The sequence below is a fragment of the Bos indicus genome, chromosome 5 (assembly GCF_029378745.1).
Source record: "Bos indicus isolate NIAB-ARS_2022 breed Sahiwal x Tharparkar chromosome 5, NIAB-ARS_B.indTharparkar_mat_pri_1.0, whole genome shotgun sequence".
NCBI classification, from domain to species: domain Eukaryota; kingdom Metazoa; phylum Chordata; class Mammalia; order Artiodactyla; family Bovidae; genus Bos; species Bos indicus.
Genome location: NC_091764.1, coordinates 66,840,881 through 66,865,756, shown reverse-complemented (window position 1 = coordinate 66,865,756; position 24,876 = coordinate 66,840,881).

Below are 24,876 nucleotides of genomic sequence, written 5' to 3'. Positions count from 1 at the left end.
TTTTACATAAGGGACTTTGGCATCTGCTGATTTTGGTTTCTTTGGGGGTCCTAGAACCAATCCCCTTTGGACTTGGAGGGGTGAGTGTATTTTAAAAGACACTTTCCCTCCTGTAAGGGCAGAATTTAGTCTTGTAAGAAAACAGTGTTTTACATTCAATGGTATGGTTCATCTAGAAAAACATAGTCATTTCAAATGAAACACATAATTCTTTTATGTGTTTTTACATGAAATACAACAGATCTCTAGGCTTGGCAAGAAAAGCGTGAGTTAAAAAATCTCTGCCTTGATCACAGTATTTGTAATTAACAATCAAATGATCCCAGTTTTTGGATGCATTGTAGATTGGTCTTCCTTTTTGCTAACATGAGAATTTTTATTTGGATGGGACTTTACATTTCTTCTGTTTCTTTTTCCTGTATCTATTCTTAAACCCCAAAGAGGATAACTCCAATATCATATTGCCATACCAGACACAAAAACAGAAAATGAGGAAAAGATATAACGAACAGCAAGTGTTCCATGACCCCAAGGAAATGTTTGTTCTTGTATCTTTTAAAATTAAGACAGGAGGGGGAAAAAAAAAAACTTCACAGAGAAGTAAACCTGAGACACTGATTCAAGAGCCAGACAGTTCAATGAACAGGATAATCGGGGTAGTTTTTGACAGGTGCGGCTGCCTGCCTATAGCTGGCATATAATCATTACCATTTTAATAAGGCTCTAATAGGGGGGCTGATCATTCAATGGGGTGTGAGGATCCTAATTCAGCTCCCAATCCCACATGAATGTGCTAGAATTTGCAAGCTTTGTTTTCCTCTTTTGTACCTCTGAATGCCAATAATTACTGGCTATAGATTCAAAAATTCTTAGAACTGGAAGCTAAATTAGCTCTCCTAATACTGCACAAGAATGTCAATACTCATAAAAAAAAAAGGAAGCAAGTGGTTTTTTTGTATTCTTTTTTTTATTACACTTGTAAGCATTGTGAAGACCAGCAGTTGAAGTGGGCTGGCTTACAGCATGAATAATGACATTACTGTCCGTCTCATGAAGCACCCTCCCCCTTTCAGGAACAAAAAGTTATCCATCAACCCAAATGAAATAAGTCTTCTAAAATCATATATTTCTTTTTAACTTCCTGCTTTTCCTTGTTGCCAAAGAATCCATGTCTTCTCTCTGATCTGGTTTAGAGATAGAATTTATAAATATTCTGTAACTCCCAATTGAAATGTAAGTATCTCTCTGTGAGGAGAAAAAAAAAAAAAACAAGCTTAAACTTCTCCAAAGCCTAGCTCCAAAGAGATTATTCATAGTGAAAGCACTTGGATCCTAGGTAGAATTGTAATAATAATAACTATGACATCAGATCCCATTATTTAGATAGCACAAGATGCTGGATGATTTTATCTGATCCTTCAACACCTCTCTGAATTGTATATTATTTTTCTAGCCCCATTTTCACAGGATGACATGTAGAGTGATAAACTAATATACCCTGTCATCGTTCCAGTAAGTGGATTCAAGCTGCCGATACACCACAATTTCAGTTTGTTTCTTACAGGGGACACTTGTCTTGTCAAGGTTTCCGTAGTGACCATGCCTCTCACCCCACATCTCACCCAGTGTCACAAAAGGTCACAGCCGTTCATTTCTCTGGTGTCAGCAGAAATGTTCTTCCCCAGAGGTAAGAAACCTGGCTGAGGTCATGCTCTGGCTAATGCTAGGAACCGGCTTTCAGGAACTTGCTTGAATTCCCCTCCTTCAAGCATCAGACCACGCTATCTCCAAACAAGCCGTGGAAAATGAAATCTTTGGTGGTTGATAAGTAATCTCTAAAATGTCGTTTGTCTGCACAGATGACTTGCTACATCGCTGTTCTTTGGGAGTCAGGCCAGATGCTCTGTGAGCTTCTAACACGGTGTGTCAGGGCAGCTGTGTGCCAAAAGACCTTTTGGATAACATTGCATGCATACTCACCTTAAAACAAACTCTCTTCTGTGTAGATCACTGACATGTAACCGTCTTTAAATTCCAAGAATACTGACTACCATTGTCAGATCTTATTTTGTTTAGCTGATATACATACAATTTTTTAACTAAAAGGGACTTCTGATTTTACAATTCAGCGCGCTTAAGCATCCTGACCATTGTTATAACCATTGTCATGTAGTAGTCCTGATACCACAGTCTAGTTTTCATAATGCTCCAGAATTATTTTCACTATGAATCAAAATTATTGGTGGCTGTGAGCACACACACTAAAATCTCCACAAACTCCACCCTAGCCCATGTGAACATCACTAGGAAAAAAATTTTTTTAAATAATGTTATGTATTTATCTGACTGTGCAGGGACTTCTTTGCTGTGTGGGCTTTTCTCTACTTGTGGCGAAAAGGGGCTTCTCTCTAGTTGTGATGGAAGGGCTTTTCAATTCGGTGGCTTCTCTTGTTACAGAGCACAGGCTCTAGAGCATGCGGGCATCAGTGGTTGCAGTTTATGACTCTATAGTACAGGCTCAATAGCTGTGGTGCACAGGCTCAGCTACTCTGAGGCATGTGGGATCTTTCTAGACCCCTGCATTGGCAGGCAGATTCTTTACCACTGAGCCACCAGGAAAGCCCAGGAAAAGATATTGCTAGGTTTAATTCTTATATGACAGGTAGGAGTCTCATAATGGCTTTCTGATGGATCCATATGAAGCAGATAAGCCAAATGATAATATATGACCATTATCTTAAGTTTCTGAGTCTGATTCTGTGTCCTTCAATGAAAACTCTGTATTAGTTATTGCTGCCAAAGAAACTATCTCAATGTTTAGCACATGAAGGTAACAATGAGCATGTTTTGGTCTCAGTTTTTAAAGGCCGGGAGCTCAGGAGTTGCTGAGGTAAGTTTTCCTGGCTCGAGGTCTATCATGAGACGGTTGTCCAGATGTCGGCCAAAACTGCAGTTATCTGAGGCTTGCCTGGGGCTGGAAGGTTTTTGGTCCACGTGACTGTTTAGTTGGTCCTTCAGAGTCTCACCTCATGCATCTCTCCATTGGGCTGCTTAAGTGTCCTTACACATGGCAACTGCTCCCCACAGAGCTAGTGACCTAAGAGAGAACAAGATGGAAGCTATATTGTCTTTTATGACCTGGTGTCAGAAGTCACATTCCACCATTTACTCAATGGCTTAGTGGTTGCATAGGTCAGTCCTACTCAACAAAAGAGAGGACTGCACCAGCAAGAATACTGGTGAAGGGAATCACCAGAGTAGAGCCAACAGGTTAATCCTTCAAATAGAAGTTTACACAGAAGTGGTGACCTCAGGAATGAAAACCACAAGCTATCTCACCAGTTTTCTATTCATGTCTAACTTGTGGCTAGGAAATATAAAGACCTCTATTTCTTATCTAGTCATTTACTCATTCTTTCACTCAACAGAAATTTACTGAGGATCTGCCACCTGCCAGGCACTATGATAGGTGCTGCGTAGCAACAATAATAAATGTATCTAGGATGTACCTAGACAGCACATTCAAAAGCAGAGACATTGCTTTGCCAACAAAGGTCTGTCTAGTCAGGGCTACCGTTTTTCCAGTGGTCATGTATGGATGTGAGAGTTGGACTGTGAAGAAAGCTGAGCACTGAAGAATTGATGCTTTTGAACTGTGGTATTGGAGAAGACTCGAGAGTCCCTTGGACTACAAGGAGATCCAACCAGTCCATTCTAAAGGAAATCAGTCCTGGGTGTTCTTTGGAAGGACTGGTGCTAAAGCTGAAACTTGACTACTTTGGCCACCTCATGCGAAGAGTTGACTCATTGGAAAAGACTCTGATGCTGGGAGGGATTGGGGGCAGGAGGAGAAGGTGATGACAGAGGATGAGATGGCTGGATGGCATTACCGACTCGATGGAAATGAGTTTGAGTGAACTCCGGGAGTTGGTGATGGACAGGGAGGCCTGGTGTGCTGCAATTCATGGGGTTGCAAAGAGTCGGACACGACTGAGCGACTGAACTGATCTGAGGATGTACCCTCTAGAATTCAACTGCCACCTTCTCAGAGGGTACCACTGAAGTACCATCCCCTTATGGAAAATTCTCTTAACATTCCAGGTCTGATGCTCCTTACTTTATCCTTAGGGAAAACTTGACTTATTTTGCTCTGTAAGTATCAAAAAACTACCAGACCTGGGAAAGATAAATCTCCCAACCAGTGAAGAACATTTTGGCAAAAGTGAACTTGCAAAAGCTGCCATGCAGTACTTATGATGGTTATAACACAGAGAAAACCTGGTCTCTGGTTTACAATGTCCAACTCATAACATTACTTAGCGTATGGATATGCAAATTTTATGCTACTCATAAAACTGGACATGTTAATCATGTCCTATTGGATTAAAACATTGCACTAATACAAGAAATGACTTTCTCCCTTTAAACCGATGAATATCACTTCACTCGTTAGAAAAAAATGGACATAAAATAATAGATTATGTGAAAATTGAATGAAATAATTTATATATAGAACTTAGTCCAGTGCCTCAACTATAAGTGCCCCTTAAATGGTAAAATATACCAGTATATTACTCTAAACCACTCAGATAACTGGCTTTTCTCTGTTGATATTCATTTATTATCATTCTTTTTGAGGATTTCAGTGCTCAGTCAAGAATTAAAAATTCAAACTTTGAACTTCTCCCCTAAAGCATTAATCTCCCATAGTTAGTGGGCTCTCCTATGATCTAAAATAGGTGTGTTTTCTTCCACATATTTTTCAGGGTTGTTATATGATTCAGAAACTGGTTATATGACTCAGTGTAGCTGGTATTTGTAACAAATAATAGTGTCATTTTGTACTAAAACAAATGTCACTTTAGTCTATAACATAGTTTTTCATCTATAAAATGGGATGAATGTATTTATTAGTCTTCTGTCATTTAACATGTGACAATTAGTATCTTGGAAAACAGAAATGTGCATTTTGATGAAATTTCTAGATAGGATAGTCAGTGCAATTAACTTGTGGTTTCCTGCTTTTGAAAATATCCTTGCGTTTTTCACTTGTTTGATGCTGTAGCAGAGGATAGCAACATATTCTGCCAACATCCAAACTTCTGCTGATTTTGTGAGCATGACCTTTAGAACCAAACGTACGCCTTCCTTGCTTCCAATTCTGCTGAACATGAAGAAAATGTGATTTCCTGGAGCAAAATAAAAGGCTTAGAAAGAAGACTGAGAAGGCTTCTTAGATATCAAATAGCTGTTACATAACACCATTCTGATGAAGCAGTGTAAGTGAATCAGAAACATATGTATTGGGTTTCCCTTGAGTTATTTGAGGTTTCAAAATCAAGGGATTAAGAAAGTGGTAGGGGCTGCCCTTCAATTGTACAGTGCCCCTTAGATACCCCCAAGACTTGTTTTAGAGAAGAGATTTAGTTGATCCCTCAAAACTTCAGGATATTCTCCATGGACTGAGAAGTCCCCAGAATTCATAAGATTGTCTCTTATTGCCAGCTCTCTAGTCCCATTTCTAGATCAAAGAAGTAAAGTACACAGATGCTCAGAGGCTTATCTGTACTGAAGTAAAGATCCTTTCCTTGAGCTTGCCGTGAATTAAAAATAATCCTCTTTTTTTTTTTCTTTTTTTCTGTTGTAAGCCAGAAAAGAAATACTGGACTCTTATTTTTTTCTTTATGGAGCTCCAATTCTGAAGATATAACCCTCAAAAAATTTTGTTAAATTAAGAAGTATGACCAGCTCATCTTTCACTTAGCTTTATTGAGTAAAGTAACTCATGCCTAAAGTTCCAAATCTCTGTCATGTTATTGGGAGAATGTCAACATCCAGAGGATGTTGGGGAATGCTTCAAAATGCTCGAATGATATTATTAAGCCATATTCTAAAAAACAGTTCTGTAATATCACCATTTAATGGGAGGGAAAGTGGAAGAAGAAATGGGATGTCCAAAAATCTAAGAACAAAAGTTTGGCTCTGAGGTCTTGGTGTTCCACGTGTTGAACAAATTCAGATTAAGTTTAAATCCAGCAAGGTTTGGAGACCATTCTCTTTGGAGCTTGGCAAAATTGGTAAATCAGCTATTAAAAAATAGGACTGAAGTGTTTTATCTGTGTTGTCCTTTGTAATTAGGCTGCTGAATAACAGAAGTATTATCACACCAGGGTTAGTGCCAGAGGATTATCCAAAGTTTTACAAATGGGATGCTAAAGTGGCCCGAACAGGTGCACACACAAAGACTAAGGGAGGGGAAAAGTAAGAGAATGAAAGCTGAGGCCTACTACTTTCAGCCACATAGTAAAATTAATGGTTTCTGTAAATGAATGGCATGGTTAGATTACCATTGAACTTGTAAAATTAGAGGAAGGAGTCAGATTCTTCATTACACTCCTTTTTTTCTTTATTTAATTTAAACGGAGGAGGTCGACCTTAATTGTCGTTTTACCTCAAAAAGAAAATCTTTTCATTGGAATAATTTTGCAGCAGGCACAGGGACTCCTCAAAAGAATCATGCTTTCTGAAATCTCTTTTTTCTCTCCTAGTCTACTCATGTGACCTGTGTGCTGGAGAGAAAAGTGAGTTCGATTTGAATGAGCTCATATTTGAGAAATTGGTGACTTTAAAAAAAAGGAAAAGCAAAACAGCTACTACCTTTAAAATAACAGTGAAGATGGAAAGTCAAATGGGCTTCATGTTGGCAAATTAAGAATATTTTTGATGAGCCTAGCTTAGAATTAGAAGCATACTCATGAATTCTAAGCATCCTCAGTTGTACTTTATATTGATTTCCCACAAATGTATCCATTTTTCAAAATAATGGTAGTTCCATTCATTTGGCACAGTTATTTTTATTATTATTTACTTGCAAAAAATGTTCCAGATGATTTAACTTTGGAACTTCAAAGTCCTGAGGCTGCTATACAGAGATGGTCTTCTTCCATTTTTACCAACTCTTCAGCACTCTTTTAGCCAGCTTCCTTGGAGATGAATAGCATACATTTATTATTTGGCAGTCTGGATAAGCCTGCAGCCTTGCCTTTGCTTGAATTGTTTCAGATTTCAAGAACTGAATGGTACCAACAAATTTCCAGACCTTCCCAGAGTACCACAAGTATGTCTTTATTTTAGCCAACATAGTGTATATGGGGCTCCCCCAGTGACTCAGCAGCAAAGAAGCTGCTTGCAATGCAGGAGATGCGAGTTTGATGAGAGTTCAATCACTGGGTTGGGAAGATCCCCTGGAGGAGGGCATGCAACCCATTCCAGTATTCTTGCCTGGAGAATTCCATGGACAGAGGAGCCTGGCAGGCTACAGTCCATGGGGTCACAAAGAGTCAGACATGACTGAAGCAACTGAGCATGCACCCACAACACATACTGTATATGAAATATAGGACTTAGCTCCTGATAAATGACAATGTCTCAATACATGTTTTGTTATTGCTGTTATTATTGTTGTTACATTATGCCAACACATCCTCAATTACATCCCACTTATATGAAAACAGCTACAAAAAGAAACAGGCTGGTGTTTCCTGTATAACCACAGAATCTAGTTTGTAAGCATAACGAATGGCCATGAAACCAAGTCACTGACACCCTCTCCCAAGGAGGAAGTATACGCTCTGAATTTCATTGTTCAGTGATCAGATGATGTTGTCAACCATGTCAAAATTAGAAGAGACCAATACAGGGGAAAGAAGAGTGTTGCTTTTCATACCTTTGAGACGTTTGATTTTGTTTTTCAGTTTATGTTCGTGGATAACTCTACACACACACCCCCAAAACTAAATTTAAAGCCATAGGAATCGTATTCTTCCATTTAGCCAAGTTCTGGATGAAGCAGCTTTTGTTCAGGTGTTTGCAAATATTAGGATGAACAGGATAAGAGTGAATACTATTTCAGATCACTTATGTTAATCATGATCCTAAGATGCAAGCAGCAGAGACGTATTGAACTGATTTAAATACAAAGATATTCATTGAAAAGACAATGGGGAGCTCACAGAACTGATTAGAATGCTGGAGAACTAGGGCTTAAAATGTAGTCGTGTGGCAGGAAGCAGCATAGCCATAACTACGTTCTGAATCACATCACATACAATTACAGGTTGATCACCACTGGATTCTCAATACCCCATCTCACACTTCTGATGCTGGAACATGTTACTGTGTGGTTGCCACAACTGTGCCTGGAAATCAGATGCTGCTGCCACCAGCGTCTTGCCAGAAGGAATTCTCCCCTCCGATGTTGCTGTATATCATCAATCCCCGCTCAACTCATACCCCTGCATATGATTAGAGGCAGGAAGGCTGGGAAGGCAAATTATCAGGTACTTATAATCTCTGTGGGCAAAGACAAGATCTGCTACCCTCCAGGAGCCCTAAAACAGGTAGATTCCCAATGACAGAACTGGATAAGAGAGACTGTTAAGCATCACCTATATTCACTACCCCTATCACAAGATTTACCTCCATCAACTCAGGTTTAGTAACGTGACTAACTTCGGCCAGTTAAATATGAGTAACAATGGCAAGTATCACATCACGGCAGAGGCACTAAAAGCCAGCATATGGTTCTCCTAGTTTACTTTTCCTTACCTCTGCAAATATGGTCAGAAGGTGTTTCTTTCAGCCTAAATCCCCAAATGGCTATAGAGAGCAAAGCTTCTTTACCAACCAGTGATGGACAAGTAGTATGAGTCAGAAATCAATGTCACTATTTAAAACCACAGAAACTAGGGGGAAGTGTTTGTTACTGTACCCTAACCTTGACCTTTCCTGGCTGATGGTGGTGATTCAGCTGCTAGGCAGTCAAAGCACGGCAAATGCTCACCATAGAACTTGTCTGTTTTCCCAAACATCTTGAAACTTGTCCAGCCATACACAAACTTCCTCCTCATCAGCTCATCACTTTGTGTGTAGCTGCTTGTATGTTATTCCAGAAAACTGTCCTTGGCTGCCCTTTTTGCTCTTGACCTGTACTCTTTCAGAGCTTATCTAGTTTCTGCCTAATTACTACCCCTTTTCTTTGTTCCCCATTCCAGTCCAGTTGAAGTCAGCTCTGATCATTGGTTTTCCCAAACCTTGATTCTGAGTTCTTTCAAAGATGGAGCAATGAACAAAACAGACCAAAATTCTAGCCCTTTGAGAGTTGACATTCTAGTGAAGAGAAAATAGTAGAGGAGTGGGTAAGAAAGCTGTGGTACATATATACAGTGGGATATTACTCAGCTATTAAAAAGAATGCATTTGAATCAGTTCTAATGAGGTGGGTGAAACTGGAGCCTATTATACAGAGTGAAGTAAGCCAGAAAGAAAAACACCAATATAGTATATTAACACATATATATGGAATTTAGAAAGATGGTAAAGATGACCATACATGCGAGACAGCAAAAGAAACACAGATGTAAAGAACACACTTTTGGACTCTGTGGGAGAAGGCAAGGGTGGGATGATTTGAGAGAATAGCATTGAAACATGTATATTACCATAGGTGAAATAGATCGCCAATCTAGGTTCAATGCATGAGACAGGGCACTCAGGGCTGGTGCACTGGGATGACCTTGAGGGATGAGAAGGGGAGGGAAGTGGGAGGGGAGTTCAGGATGGGGAATACATGTACACCCATGGCTGATTCATGTCAATGTATGGCAAAAACCACTACAATATTGTAAAGTAATTAGCCTCCAATTAAATTAATCTTTAAAAATTAAAAAAAAAAAGCTGGAGGAAAACTTTTAATAAAGTTGGAAAAACTCAAAAACAAATTATAGCAAATACGTACAATGGAATATGAATTAGCAATAAAAAGGAATGAACTATCAGGTGAATCTCTAAATAATTATGCTGAGTTGAAGAAACCAAAGCAGAAGGATGAGTTATGAAGGATATGAGGAATTTTTCAGGGGTGATGAATGTGTTCATTTTCTTGACTGTTGTGATGGTTTTATGGGCATGTTTCAAAATGCATTGAATTGTTTCTTTAAATATATGCAGTTCATTTTATATTAATTATATTTCAATAAAGAACTTTTTAATATTAAAAAAAGAAAAGAAATAAAGTAAGCAAATTAAGGACAGCAGAGAATTCTATGGGTAGGTGGGAACCAGTAGTTTTCAGACAGGGCTGATCAGATACACTGTATTTGAGCACAGATTTGAAGGATTAATGAAGTGAGCCATGTGGATACATGGATGCCTGTTTTCTTTGATATAATCTCTTTTTGTTTCTAACTTATGATGGCACAGTTTGGGCCTCTGCTTACATCTTTGGTGATATCAGCCAAGGTTATTTGAATCTCTGTATAAGAGAAAAGTCTTCAGTTCAGTTCAGTTGCTCAGTCATGTCTGACTTTTTGTGACCCCGTGAACTGCAGCATGTCAGGCTTCCCTGTCCATCACCAACTGCCACAGTCTACCCAAACCTATGTCCATTGAGTCACTGGTGCCATCCAACCATCTTGTCCTCTGTCATCCCCTTCTCCCCCTGCCCTCAATCTTTCCCAGCATCAGGGTCTTTTCAGATGAGTCAGCTCTTCGCATCAGGTGGCCAGAGTATTGGAGTTTCAGCTTCAACATCGGTCCTTCCAATGAATATCCAGGACTGATCTCCTTTAGGATGGACTGGTTGGATCTCCTTGCAGTCCAAGGGACTCTCAAGAGTTTTCTCCAACACCACAGTTCAGAAGCATCAATTCTTTGGCACTCAGCTTTCTTTATAGTCCAACTCTCACATCCATACATGACCACTGGAAAAACCATAGCCTTGACTAGACGGACCTTTGTTGACAAAGTAATGTCTCTGCTTTTGAATATGCTATCTAGGTTGGTCATAACTTTCCTTCTAAGGAGTAAGCATCTTTTAATTTCATGGCTGCCATCACCATCTGCAGTGATTTTGGAGCCCAGAAAAATAAAGTCTGACACTGTTTCCACTGTTTCCCCATCTATTTCCCATGAAGTGATGGGACCAGATGCCATGATCTTCGTTTTCTGAATGTTGAACTTTAAGCCAACTTTTTCACTCTCCACTTTCACTTTCATCAAGAGGCTCTTTAGCTCTTCTTCACTTTCTGCCACAAGGGTAGTGTCATCTGCATATCTGAAGTTATTGATATTTCTCCTGGCAATCTTGATTCCAGCTTGTGCTTCCTCCAGCCCAGCATTTCTCATGATGTACTCTGCATAGAAGTTAAATAAACAGGGTGACAATATACAGCCTTGAAGTACTCCTTTCCCTATTTGGAACCAGTCTGTTGTTCCATATCCAGTTCTAACTGTTGCTTCCTGACGTGTATATAGGTTTCTCAAGAGGCAGGTCAGGTGGTCTGATAGTCCCATCTCCTTCAGAATTTTCCACAGTTCATTGTGATCCACACAGTAAAAGGGTTTAGCATAGTCAATAAAGCAGAAATAGATGTTTTTCTGGAACTCTCTTGCTTTTTCCATGATCCAGCAGATGTTGGCAATTTGGTCTCTGGTTCCTCTGCCTTTTCTAAAACCAGCTTGAACATCTGGAAGTTCACAGTTCGCGTATTGCTGAAGCCTGGCTTGGAGAGTTTTGAGCATTACTTCACTAGCGTGTGAGATAAGTGCAATGGTGCAGCAGTTTGAGCATTCTTAGTTCTCTTTATCTTACTTTTACATCAGTAAATCATTTAACCATTATAATCCCAGAGACTGTTGTGGGGCAACATTTTCTCAATCAATTGAAAATTACTCTAATGATCCATTCCACTCACATTCTCTCTTCGAAATCATCAAAAGTCCATATTTGGCTTTGTTACTAATACCCAAAGCAAAGCAACAGAGATGGCAATCGCTGGATGTAATGGAAGATGTTTAAGTGGTTGGGTGACTGATGGCCATTTTATAAAAATAAAAGAAGACAAAAGTAGTGAAAAGGTGTGTTCACTGATGTCTTCACCTCCTCTGGGAACAACAGGAGGAAGCACACTGGAGCTGACCTCAGTTTTCAAACCAGATATACATTCCTATAGCTGAGTTGTTTGAAGTTCCCTCCATGTGGTTTAGTGCTCGGTATAAGATGTCGAATAAAGCATAGTATAGGATGTCAGTGTCCTTTGGACAAAGCAACTTCTGAATTTTCAGCAGGGACAAAATTACATTTGTAAGAACAGAAAACACCCCCTGCTGAAAACAGGTCCCTTCTTGTCTTGAGATCATGTCCTTTCAAATATTTCAAGATAAAAATAGACCATGCAAACAATACCTATAATCAAATTTTCTTCCCCAGTACCTGTCACTCCCTAGACATAAGTTAACTTCCTAAGGGAATGCACTTCAGTTTTTCACTTTATTGGGTTACCATGGACCCACTGCAGGAAGCATTGAACTTGCAGCCATGCTACAGTTGATGAAATCTAAATTTTGGTAATGAGAATAAAAATATTGTCAGAATTCCAGGAGAATTCCCAAAAAATGGAGGTAAAAGTGAGTTTATGTGGCGGTCCCCTAGGTAGTAGCACTAGAGTTGAAGAATAGCAACAATATTATGTCCCTTTGTGACTTCTAAAATTTTGGTGTTGTAGGTCTGCAGTGTGAAAGGGAGGTAAAATGCAAAAAACAAAAAACAAAAAAACAACACTTAAACTTCAATGCTTTGATCCCTGCTAGTCAAATGACTTTTGGCAAATTCTTAACTTCTCTAAGTTCCTGTTTTCTCAATCTTGAAAATGGATATTAATCCATCAATTACAAATATTATGAGCACCAAAGAATTGATACTTTCAAACTGTGGTGCTGGAGAAGACTCTTGAGAGTCCTTTGGACAGCGAGGAGATCCAACCAGTCAATCCTAAAGGCAATCAACCCTGAACATTCATTGGAAAGACTGATGTTGAAGCTGAAGCTCCAACACTTCAGCCACCTAATGCAAAGAACCAACTCATTGGCAAAGACTCTAATGCTGGGAAAGGTAGAGAACAGAAGGAGAAGGGAGCGACAGAGAATGAGATGGTTGGATAGCATCACTGACTCAATAGACACGAGTTTACGAAAACTCCAGGAAACAGTAAAGGACAGGCAAGTCTGGCATGCTACAGCCCATGGGATCCCAAAGAGTCGGACACAACTTAGTGACTAAACAGCAACAGCAACAAATAAGGATTAAATGAGTCAAACATATGTGAAGTACCTAGGAAAATACCTTCAACATGAAAAACAATCAGTAACTATTGGTTTCTTCACTGCTTTTTCTTTTACAGGTGATTAGACAAATGTTCAATGTAGTGTGTCAGAGAATTGTCCAAAGCCAGTCATCTTGTTTAAACTCTTAATTCAGTGCCACTTTAACTTGTGTAAATTATTATCAACTTTTTCTTGATTTTTTATTTTCATCAAATCAACTTTTAATTTGCTATACTGCAAGGGCAAAAAATGAGACTGATTCAAGTGAATTCAATGGAGGGGACTATTAGAGTCTAAAATCAGAACTTAGATCCTTAACACTGACTTCAGGGATTAAGGTGGAAAGGGCCCAGTCCCATCCCTTCCATGATGCCAGTGACACCCACAGGAAGTCTCACTTTCACCTCCCCCAACCCCAGACTTTAGTGGGTCCCAAGAAAAGAAAGTTGTTCTTTTATGTTTTGAAGGGATCACATGGCACCAGGAATCTCTCCAGGGATTCTCTTGACTTCCTATGGGACTTAGCCCAGAAAACCTCCATTAAGGACATTAAGGATGCTAATTGCTCTCCCGCTTTGTCACTAGCTACTACGTGGCTAGCTTGGATTAACGCAGTAGAGTGAGTAGGAAAACAGGATCTGGGGTTAGCTGCCTGGGTTCAGGTTCAATTCTACCATGTATACTTGTTGGTGACCTTGGACAAGTTCCTCAACTTCTCTGTGCTTTGGTTTCTCCATTGTAAATTTAGTTCTTAAGTATAAATTTTATAGAATAGGGCCTGGAACACCGTAAATAGAAGGTATTTCCTGTTGCTAATATTATTAGGCTTCTTCCCAAGTGTGAGTCAATCCTGACTTTAGAATCTCCAATCCCCAGACATTTGTACCTTTCTTTCCTGTGGGCTAGCATTTTATAATGCTTAATGGATGTTTTCTACATGAGGTACTCCAACTAGCAATTTAAATTCAATGCCTCCAGATTTGTAGAATATGTTAATTACATCTTCAATTATTTTTGAAAGAAGAAGGGCATAAGCAAATAGGCAAATCCATTTCTTCATATCAATCCTAATAATTTGATATCAAATTGGACACACTTAGAGCAAATGGAACTAGAACAAAGTGCAAGATCTTTTTACACACAGTTATATACAGGTGCAATTGTTATTTTTCAACCAGAAACTCAATTTAAGTTAATTGGCTGATATGAAGAATAGCTCATTTTATGCTCTGGGGTCAGACATCCTGGATTTTAATCCCATTCCCAACGTCTACCATCTGTGTGACTCTGAAAAATCTTATTAACCTTTTACCGTAGTTTCCTTATCTATAAAATGTGGATAATAATTGTACCTAATAATAGGGTTGATATAAAATTAAATGGCTTGGTATTTATAAAGCATCTAGCACAGATTCTGGAATATTGGAGTGTTGTATACACATTTGTTTAATTACATAAATAAGTATCGGGTATCCTTAGAATGACTAGCAAAGAACAGAATGATTTCAATAAGAGATTTTCCCATATAATTCTCACTGGGGTTTCTCCAACATTATCCATCAAGACCAAAAGAGATTTTATCCATTTTCTGGAGTCACTGAATAAATCCCTTTGTGATTTTGAAAAAAATGGCCCTGAACTCAGTTCTAGTATGAGTATGAGAAAGAATTCTCTGCCCTTAGAATAAGCACATTCAGTTCAGTTCAATTGTTCAGTCATGTCTGACTCTTTTCAACCCCATGGACTGCAGCATGCCAGGCTTCCCTGTCCATTACCAACTCCCAGAGCTTGCTCAGACTCATGTCCATTGAGTCAGTGATATCATCCAACCATCTCATTCTCTGTCATCCCCTTTTCCTCCTGCCTTCAATCTTTCCCAACATCAGTATCTTTTCCAGTGAGTCAGTTGTTTGAATCAGGTGGCTGATGTGTTGGAGTTTCAGCCTCAGCATCAGTCCTTCCAATGAATATTGAGGACTGATTTCCTTTAGGATGAACTGGCTTGATCTCCTTGTGGTCCAAGGCACTCTCAAGAGTCTTCTCCAACACCACAGTTCAAAAGCATCAATTCTTCAGCCTTCAGCTTTCTTTAACATCCAACTCGCACATCCATACATGACTGCTGGAAAAAACATAGTTTTGACTACATGGACCTTTGTCAGCAAAGTAATGTCTCTGATTTTTAACATGCGGTCAAGGTTTGTTATATCTTTTCCTCCAAGGTGTAAGCATCTTTTAATTTCATGGCTGCAGTCACCATTTGCAGTGATTTTGGAACCCAAGAAAATAAAGTTTCTCACTGTTTCCATCGTTTCCCCAACCATTTGCCGTGAAATGATGGAACTGGATGCCGTGATCTTAGTTTTTGAGTGTTGAATTTTAAGCCAGCTTTTTCACTCTCCTCTTTCACTTTCATCAAGAGGCTCTTTAGTTCCTCTTCACTTTCTGACATAAGACTGGTGTCATTTGCATATCTAAGGCTATTGATATTTCCCCCTGCAATCTTGATTCCAGCTTGTGCTTCATCCAGCCTAGCATTTCTCATGATGTACTTTACATATAAGTTAAATAAGCAGGGTGACAATATGCAGCCTTGACATACTTCTTCCCCATTTGTAACAAGTTCATTGTTCCGTGTCTGTTTCTAACTGTTGCTTCTTGACCTGCATACAGATTTCTCAGGAGGCAGGTAAGGTGGTTTGGTATTTCCATCTTTTTAAGAATTTTCCACAGTTTGTTGTGATACACACAAAGACTTTAGCATAGTCAATGAAGCAGAAGTAGATATTTTTCTGGAACTCTCTTGCTTTTTCAATGATCAAACAGATGTTGGCAATTTGATTTCTGGTTCCTCTGCCTTTTCTAAAACCAGCTTGAACATCTGGAAGTTCATGGTTCATGTACTGTTGAAGCCTCGCTTGGAGAATTTTTAGCATTATTATAACAATAATGCTAAAATATATATTATATTATATATAATAATGCTAAAATTATATAATATAATATATAATTATATTATAATTATATCATATTATTATAATAATGCTAAAATTAAATATTATTTTGCTAATGTGTGAGGTGAGTGCAATTGTGCAGTAGTTTGAACATTCTTTGGCATTGCCTTTCTTTGGGATTGGAATAAAAAGTGACCTTTACCAGTCCTGTGGCCACTGCTGAGTTTTCCAAATTTGCTGGCATATTGAATGCAGCACTTTCACAGCATCATCTTTTAGGATTTAAAGTAGCTCAGCTGGAATTCTATCACCTCAACTAGCTTTGTTCGTAGTGATGCTTCCTAAGGCCACTTGACTTCACAATCCAGGATGTCTGGCCCTAGATGAGTGATCACGTTATCGTGGTTATCTGGGACAATAAGATCTTTTGTGTATAGTTCTGTGTATTCTTGCCTCCTCTTCTTAATATCTTATGCTTCTGTTAGGTCCATACCATTTCTGTCCTTTATTGTGCCGATCTTTGCGTGAAATGTTCCCTTGGTAGCCTTAGTTTTCTTGAAGATATCTCTTATCTTTCCCATTATACTGTTTCCCTCTATTTCTTTGCGTTGATCACTTAGGAATTCTTCCTTAATCTGTCCTTGCTATTCTTTGGAACTCTGCACAGTCCTGGGCTTCATAAGCTCAAAGGTACACAAGGGGCTCAAGTGGTCAATGGAACAGCGATAGCTTTTATTTCTCTGCCTCTTCCTTTCACCTGATCACACAGAACAGTAACTCCCTATGAGTCACGCAGCAAGTATCCTAGGGGATTCCAACACAAGATCTTACTTGTGTTTAAGAAATTTGCTTGATGTATGTTTTAAAAATGCTGATATTTAAATATGCTGATATCTTGAAGACAACACAATCTTTGGAAATTACATAGATGTCTCAAAGCATTTCAGACACCACCCTATCCTGAACCAAACTCAAATACATCCCTTCCTTTCGCACCATACTACCTCCTCTTGAGTCCTCTGTGCTCCCTCATCTGAAAGGAAGTGTTCTGTTCAACATTTTACACTCTCTCTTCACCCCCTCCTTCCATCAGGCATGAAATCTTAGTAATTATGTTTCTAAAATGTCCTGTGATATTCCTCCTCTCCCACAGCCAGTATTCTGATCAGACCCTCTACTATTCATAACTAAGGTGACACTGAGACTTCATTATTACTTGTCCAGTTGGGTGCTTAAAATGGATTAATTGACTAGTAGAGGATCTGTGAAGTTAGAGGTATAAATTAGCAAGAACACGATATAGATCAAATTCTGATTAAATTGAAATATAACCCATAATTATCCTGTACTTTGGTTTTGGTTGATGATAAGGTCAGAGTCACCACTGATCCTGACAGCTAAGACAATATTCTTGGAAAATATCATCAGTCAGGGAAATGTTATGTGCCTGCTGTTCATAAGCACTTCTGTTGCCTTTGGAACTAAGTCTTGATCTACACAGAATCCTAATAAGCTCAATTATCTAGCTTCCAAGCTTACAACAGATTAGGATGATTGCATTAGGTGATAAGGGAAAAGGTGAAACCCTGATGGCAAGCAAAAGTGACAGCTGACAGCAAGGAAGAAAGAGAACTGTCACAAAAAGTAAACGCAGCAACTGAAAACAGGGCAATGCTATGGCCATTTGACTTGCAGAAAATTCTGCTATCAAAAAAGATAATGTTTCAACTCTATCACAGTTTTCCACAATCGTTCATTTCTCAACCATTCCAGCTAAAATTACTCTGCATTTTCAATTTCTGTCTATTAATTGTGTAAAGTACAACCTTTACTGTCCGTAAAGCTACCTACATCCAAACTTGGGAGTGTCCTTACATTAGTTTTAGACTCTAAGTGTATGTGTTTACTAAGTTCATAGATATCACTACATTATTTTTCTTCGCTCTTCTCAACCCAGAACAGAATCCTAATTGTATTATTGATAGCCTATTCAGAAACCATTCTATAGCTTACGCATTTTGGTTTCCCTTAACTGGACTTCTTCCATCTGTCAATTTTGCATCTAGCCCACTATCCGGGAGTGTGCCCCATCTTTGTCTAAAAACAGAGAAAGGTTTTCTGTCTTGTATTCAGTACTCTTTCTGGGTGGAAATAATTTGGGAAGATATTCACAGGCACGCAGTATCTACTCTGCTCCATGGTAAGCTTTTATAATTAAGCTCTGTATTAACCCAAGTATTTTTAAAGGTGCTGAAACAAAAAGTGTTTGTGGAGTAAACAAATGTTGTAATATTTGGAGCAGCTATCTTCAAGTAAAGGTCAGGTTTCTTCCTGACCTAGTGTTCTATGATTTTCAGCTCTTTTTGAACAATTTCTCTGGGATTATAGCTTTCTGTGTGTGATATCTGTCAATTTTACTTTTTTATGTTTTTATTGGGATATAGCAGATGCATGTCTGTATAATAGAAAGTAACACAACATTAGGACTATAACTTTTAACGCACAGTTCCTCATCCTTCAGTTTTACTCAGATGCTCTCTCTCTAAATGCATTCTTTACCTTTTATTTGCCTACAGTGATGCTCATTTATTTCAGTCCCGCTTTGTTATGAGGCTCGAGGAGGGTTTCAGACTGGCAGGGGTTGTGGCAGGTGGGAGGGCTTAGGCTATAGTGCTGGCTCTCACTGGGTTCAAATCCTGCTTGAGCAGAATTACCTGTATATCTTTAGGCAAATATCCTTAACTCTGGAAGCCCTACTTTTCTTCTTTCTGTAGAGAGGCCATGATTTCGAACTTTCCATGAAGGAAATGCACTGGGAAATAAAGCACTTCGTGCAGATAGTGAAAATGTATAATTGGATGTCCATTGGGTCAACAGTGAACTTAGCAAGCTCATGTCCATGAAGAGGTGGAAGGCTGATTGGAGGAGTGTGAGCAAGACTAGAAAACGAGGAAGTGGGGAGAGCAAGTGTGTCTTCACTTATGAAAAGGCTGGAAGAGAAAAAACAAACAAACAAACAAACAAACTGGAGGAAGGTGGTTTTCTCAGGACACTTGAGCATGCCTCTGGGCTGAGGGGTAGAGGCCGAAGAGTCAGCAAAGGGAAGAAACTGATGGAGCCAGGTCTCAGAAGGGCAGGAAGACATGGATTCAAGGACTTATGTTCCCTAAAGTACTTTTCATTGATTAGTGGATGTCCTGGTCTGACACCCATAATCAGGAAGCTAGCCTGCTCACACTAAGTGCTGATGGCTCTTTATGATTGCTTTTGGCTATTCTCCTTTGTGCTTAAACATAAATACTTCTTCAAAAAGAATATTAATATGTTATATGGGTTGCCATGCCCTCCTCTAGGAGATCTTCCCAACCCAGGGGTCAAACCCAGGTCTCCCACATTGCAGGCAGATTCTTTACTGTCTGAGCCACCACAGAAGCCCAAGAATAGTGGAGTGAGTAGCCTGTCTCTTTTCCAGGGAGTCTTCCTGACCCAGGAAATGAACCAGGATCTTCTGCATTGCAGGTGGATTCTTTACCAGATGAGCTACCAAGGAAGCCCACTAAGCACATAGTTGAATCCTAAAAGGGAGGTGAAAAAAATGAAATGGACAATGTGTTTCTGGATCTCTGGGAACAGCATGTTATGATGGTTTTCGCTACCTCTCCTGAGCCCGTTTGTCCTGGTCTGAATAGAGAAGAAGAGGAATGTTAGTTTTCATCCCCCTGAGGCTCCTAGTATATGTGTGTTCATCAGTCAATTGTGTCTGATTCTTTGCAATACCATGGTCTGTAACCCACCAGGCTCCTCTGGCCATGGAATTCTCCAGGCAAGAATACTTAAGTGGGAAGCCATTCCCTTCTCCAGGGGATCTTCCAGACCTAGAGACGGAACCCTGATCTCCCACATTACAGGCAGATGCTTTACTATCTGAGCCACCAGGCTCATAGAGGCTCCTTCTAAACCTTGAAAACCAAGGTAACCAAACGGAGTTCTGCTTGTATCTCTGGGACAAGCACCATCTAATCAACACCTCCTCAGAGTCTTTTCCAAGTAGAAGCAGGATGAAGGTCTAACTTATGCCCTGATGATTTGTCAGAATTATCTATTGTTAATTGTTTATCTGGCCCCTTTCAGCATAAACTTGTTGGGTCATTTAGTTTCAGTTCAGTTCAGTCACTCAGTCATGTCCGACTTTTTGCGACCCCATGAATTGCAGCACACCAGGCCTCCCTGTCCATCACCAACTCGCGGAGTTTGTTCAAACTCACGTCCATCAAGTCGGCGATGCCATCCAGCCATCTCATCCTCTGTTGTCCCCTTCTCCTCCTGCCCCCAATCCCTCCCAGCATCAGAGTCTTTTCCAGTGAGTCAACACTTCACATGAGGTGGCCAAAGTATTGGAGTTTAAGCTTCAGCATTATTCTTTGCAAAGAACACCCAGGGCTGATCTCCTTCAGAATAGACTGGTTGGATCTCCTTGCAGTCCAAGGGACTCTCAAGAGTCTTCTCCAACACCACAGTTCAAAAGCATCAATTCTTCGGCACTCAGCTTTCTTCACAGTCCAACTCTCACATCCATACATGACCACTGGAAAAACCATAGCCTTGACTAGACGGACCTTTGTTGGCAAAGTAATGTCTCTGCTTTTTAATATGTATCCAGGTTGGTCATAACTTTCTTTCCAAGGAGTAAGCGTCTTTTAATTTCATGGCTGCAGTCACCATCTGCAGTGATTTTGGAGCTCAGAAAAATAAAGTCTGACACTGTTTCCACTGTTTCCCCATCTATTTCCCATGAAGTGGTGGGACCGGATGCCATGATCTTCGTTTTCTGAATGTTGAGCTTTAAGCCAACTTTTTCACTCTCCTCTTTCACTTTCATCAAGAGGCCTTTTAGTTCCTCTTCACTTTCTGCCATAAGGGTGGTGTCATTTAGTTTAGTTTTCCTCAAATTTGCTTACCTCATCTTATCACTGGTCATTACTGAATACTTTCAGTTTTATTTTCTTTCCAGAAAAATCATCCTTCTCAAATCTCTGAAGGAAACCCATTAAAAGTACAATAAAATAACAAATGGGTCATTCGGAAATGTATGAAAAATACTTAACTGTCAGTATAGAAAACAGCATTGGGAAGGTGGTAGAAACAACAGACAAGCTTTTAAGTCTAGTATTTCCAGGATATTTTTAGTGTGTAAATAATAACACTATTTCTAGCTTTTTTGAAAGCTGGATAAATTCACATAAATTAATTTTCTAGAGGTCTTATGAGATTCAAAAATAAGGTTTTATAAAATATTGACAATTTGTTATGAAAAACTTCCTAAAATATGTTACATTTTTCTTTCTTGGTGTCTAATATAACTGGACCTCTTGGTATCTAATATAACTGGACCTCTAATCTTTTCTTAATTGCTAAGGTTTGTTTATCCAGGATACCCTGTAGAGCTGGTGAGGTGTTTAGGCCTGCTTGCTCTGGCACTAAATGGCCTCAGGTGGCCATGGTTTCTGAAGCCTTGTGACAATTTTGTATAGGATTTATCTCTTATATACAGCCATGAGAACACAATAAAAACATTTACTCTCATTTTAAACATAATTAAAATTACTCAGTCATCTGGATTTCTAGCCTGCAGCAGATAAGAGGCTATAGCTGTCCCAGTGTCTATTTCTGGCAAAGATCCCATCTAAATCCCAGCTCAAAACCCATATGTGCTAAATACAAGGCACTGCGATAAACACAGGATAAAAGTAGTAGTGTCTGAGAACTGTGCAGTATTTTATAGAAATGCATCCTTCTTCTTCATTCATAACCCTGTTTGGTCCACACAAAATCCCAGAGAAAAAAAATTTTTTAATACATTTATTGAACATCTGCTGTGTGCCAGGCACAGGGCTAAGCTTGTGCCTTATCACTTCATTTATTCATTCAGCAAATTTTCACCAATGGGCTACTCTGTGCCGGGCCCTCTTGTAGGCCCAGGGAATACTACAGGAAACAAAAGTTCCTCCCCTCGTGTAGCTCATATTTTAAAGGAGTGACATATAACCAGTCAACCAAAGAAATAAACACACAGAGCCTCTGTTGGAAGAAATGTTTTGGAGAAAAATTAAGCAGGAAAAGAAGTAGGGAGCGCTGGGGGCAGGGGGCAGGGTGTTTTAAGCAGGGTAGTTGGAAAGGACATACTGAGAAGACAACATCTGGGAAAAGAACTGCAGGAGATCACAGAATTTTCCAAAGAGGTTACCTCTGGTAAAAGCTTTCTGGCCAGAGGAAATAGCATGTGCAAAGGCCCCGAGGTAAGAGTGAGATCTGTGTGTCCTGCGAACAGCAAAGAGCCAATGTGCCTAAAATAGAGTGAGCAAGGGAAGAGTAGTAAGAGGTGAGTTCCTAGATCTTAAAGGGCCATTGAGAGAACACTGGCTTTTATTATAAGAAAAAAAGAGAAAAAACACTGGAAGGTTTTTGAGCAGAGAGTGTTAAAATCCTATTTTAAATAGGATCACACTGACTGCTATGCTAAGAATGGATGCAGGGAGCAAGGATGGAAACAAAAAAACTAGTTAAGAAGACATTGCTGTTAATAGGAAAGAAACTTTGTATTCTATAACAAGTTAATCACTAAAGGGATATTATATTTCCTATAAATTTAAAGTATACATAATGGCTCATGACCAGGTACTCTGCCTTCCAGGTAATTAGCATTAAGCTAAAATACTTTTGTTTGGCTCACAGGAAACATCCAGACCAGGCCAACTGGTGAATGACTGCAAAAAGAAAGAAATTAATACATATCCTCTGACCTAGCTTAGTTTTGGTAACACTGCCTTAATGCAACTGAGAGAAGCAGGTAGCTTGGATTTGGAGGGTCATTATGGATATGAAAAGGGATAGGATTCAGATTACTTAGAAGATACAGAGTCAAGAGGATTTATTAATCAGTTGAGAGAAAAAAAGAATCAAGGACCACTCCAAATTTTGTGGCCTGATCAATTATAAGAATGGTATTGCTATTCATAGAAAGAGCAAAAATAATGGAAGGAGCAGATTTTGGTGGGGAGAGCATAAGATTTTTGTTTTTGCCATGTTCATTTCCATTTTTCAAATGGAAATATGAAGGAGGTAGTGAATGTGTACCTCTGGATTTTTTATTTTTTCAGATATGGAGCAGATAGGGGAGGACTGGATCAAGGATAGGAGGGGGAAAGTTACCTTTTCTCTTAAGGGAGTTGCTTAGTAGAAGAGGCAAGGGGAAATTTGTTGTTGTTGTCCAGTAGCTTAGTCATGTCCGACTCTGCGATCTCACAGACTGGAGCACCAGTCTTCCCTGTCCTTAAGTATCTCCCAGAGTTTACTCAAACTCATGCCCATTGAGTTGGAGATGCCATCCAACCATCTCATCCTCTTTTGCCCCCTCCTCCTTCTGCCCTCAGGCTTTCCCAGCATCAGAGTCTTTTTCAATGCATTAGACCTTTTCGTCAGGTGGCTAAAGTATTGGAGCTTCAGCTTCAGTATCAGTCCTTCCAATGAATATTCAGTCTTTTTCAATGCATTAGACCTTTTCGTCAGGTGGCTAAAGTATTGGAGCTTCAGCTTCAGTATCAGTCCTTCCAATGAATATTCAGGATTGATCTCCTTTCTGTACAAGGAACTCTCAAGAGTCTTCTCCAACCCCACTGTTTGAAAACATCAGTTCTTTGGCATTCGGCCTTCGGGATGGTCCAAATCTCACATCCATAAATGACTACTGAAAAACCATAGCTTTGCCTAGATGGACCTTTGTTGGCAAAATGATGTCTCTGCTTTTTCATACACTATCTGGGTTTGTCATAGCTTTCCTTCCAAGGAACAAGTGTCTTTCGTTTCCTGGCTGTTGTCACTGTCTGCAGTGATTTTGGAGCACATGAAATGAAAACTGTCACTGTTTGCATTTTTCCCCATCTATTTGCCATGAAGTGATGGGACCGGATGCCGTAATCTTAGTTTTCTGAATGTTGAGTTTTAAGCCAACTTTTTCACTCTCCTCTTTCACTCTCATCGGCTCTTTATTTCCTCTTTGCTTTCTGCCATAAGGGTGGTGTCATCTGCATATCTGAGGTTATTTCTCCTGGCAATCTAGATTCTAGCTTGTGCTTCATCTAGCCTGGCACTTTGTATGATGTATTCTGCATATAAGTTAAATAAGGAGGTGACAATATGCAGCCTTGACATATTTCTTTCCCAATTTGGAACCAGTCTGTTGTTCCATGTCCAGTTCTAAGTGTTGCTCTGGTCCTACATACAGGTTTCTCAAGAGACAGAGAAGCTGGTCTAGTATTCCTAGATCTTTAAGAATTTTCCACAGTTTGTTGTGATCCACACAAAGGCTTCAGTGTGGTCAATGAAGCAGACGTAAATGTTTTTTTGAAATTCCCTTGCTTTCTCTATGATCCAACAGATGTTGGCAACTTGATCTCTGTTTCCTCTGCCTTTTCTAAATCCAGATTATACATCTGGAAGTTCTCAATTCACCTATGGCTGAAGCCTAGCTTGAAGGATTTGGAGCATTACCTTGCTAGCATGTGAAATGAGTGCAATTGTAATGTAGTTTGAACATTCTTTGGCATTGCCTTTAGGATTGGAATGAAAACTGACCTTTTCCAGGTATGGGTGAAAATACCAGGAAATAATTAGGAAGAGAAGAGGAAACGTGGCAGAGCTCATTTTAAGTTGACCTCAAACATCCACATAAAATGTTTGGCACTGGATCATGGAAAAAGCAAGA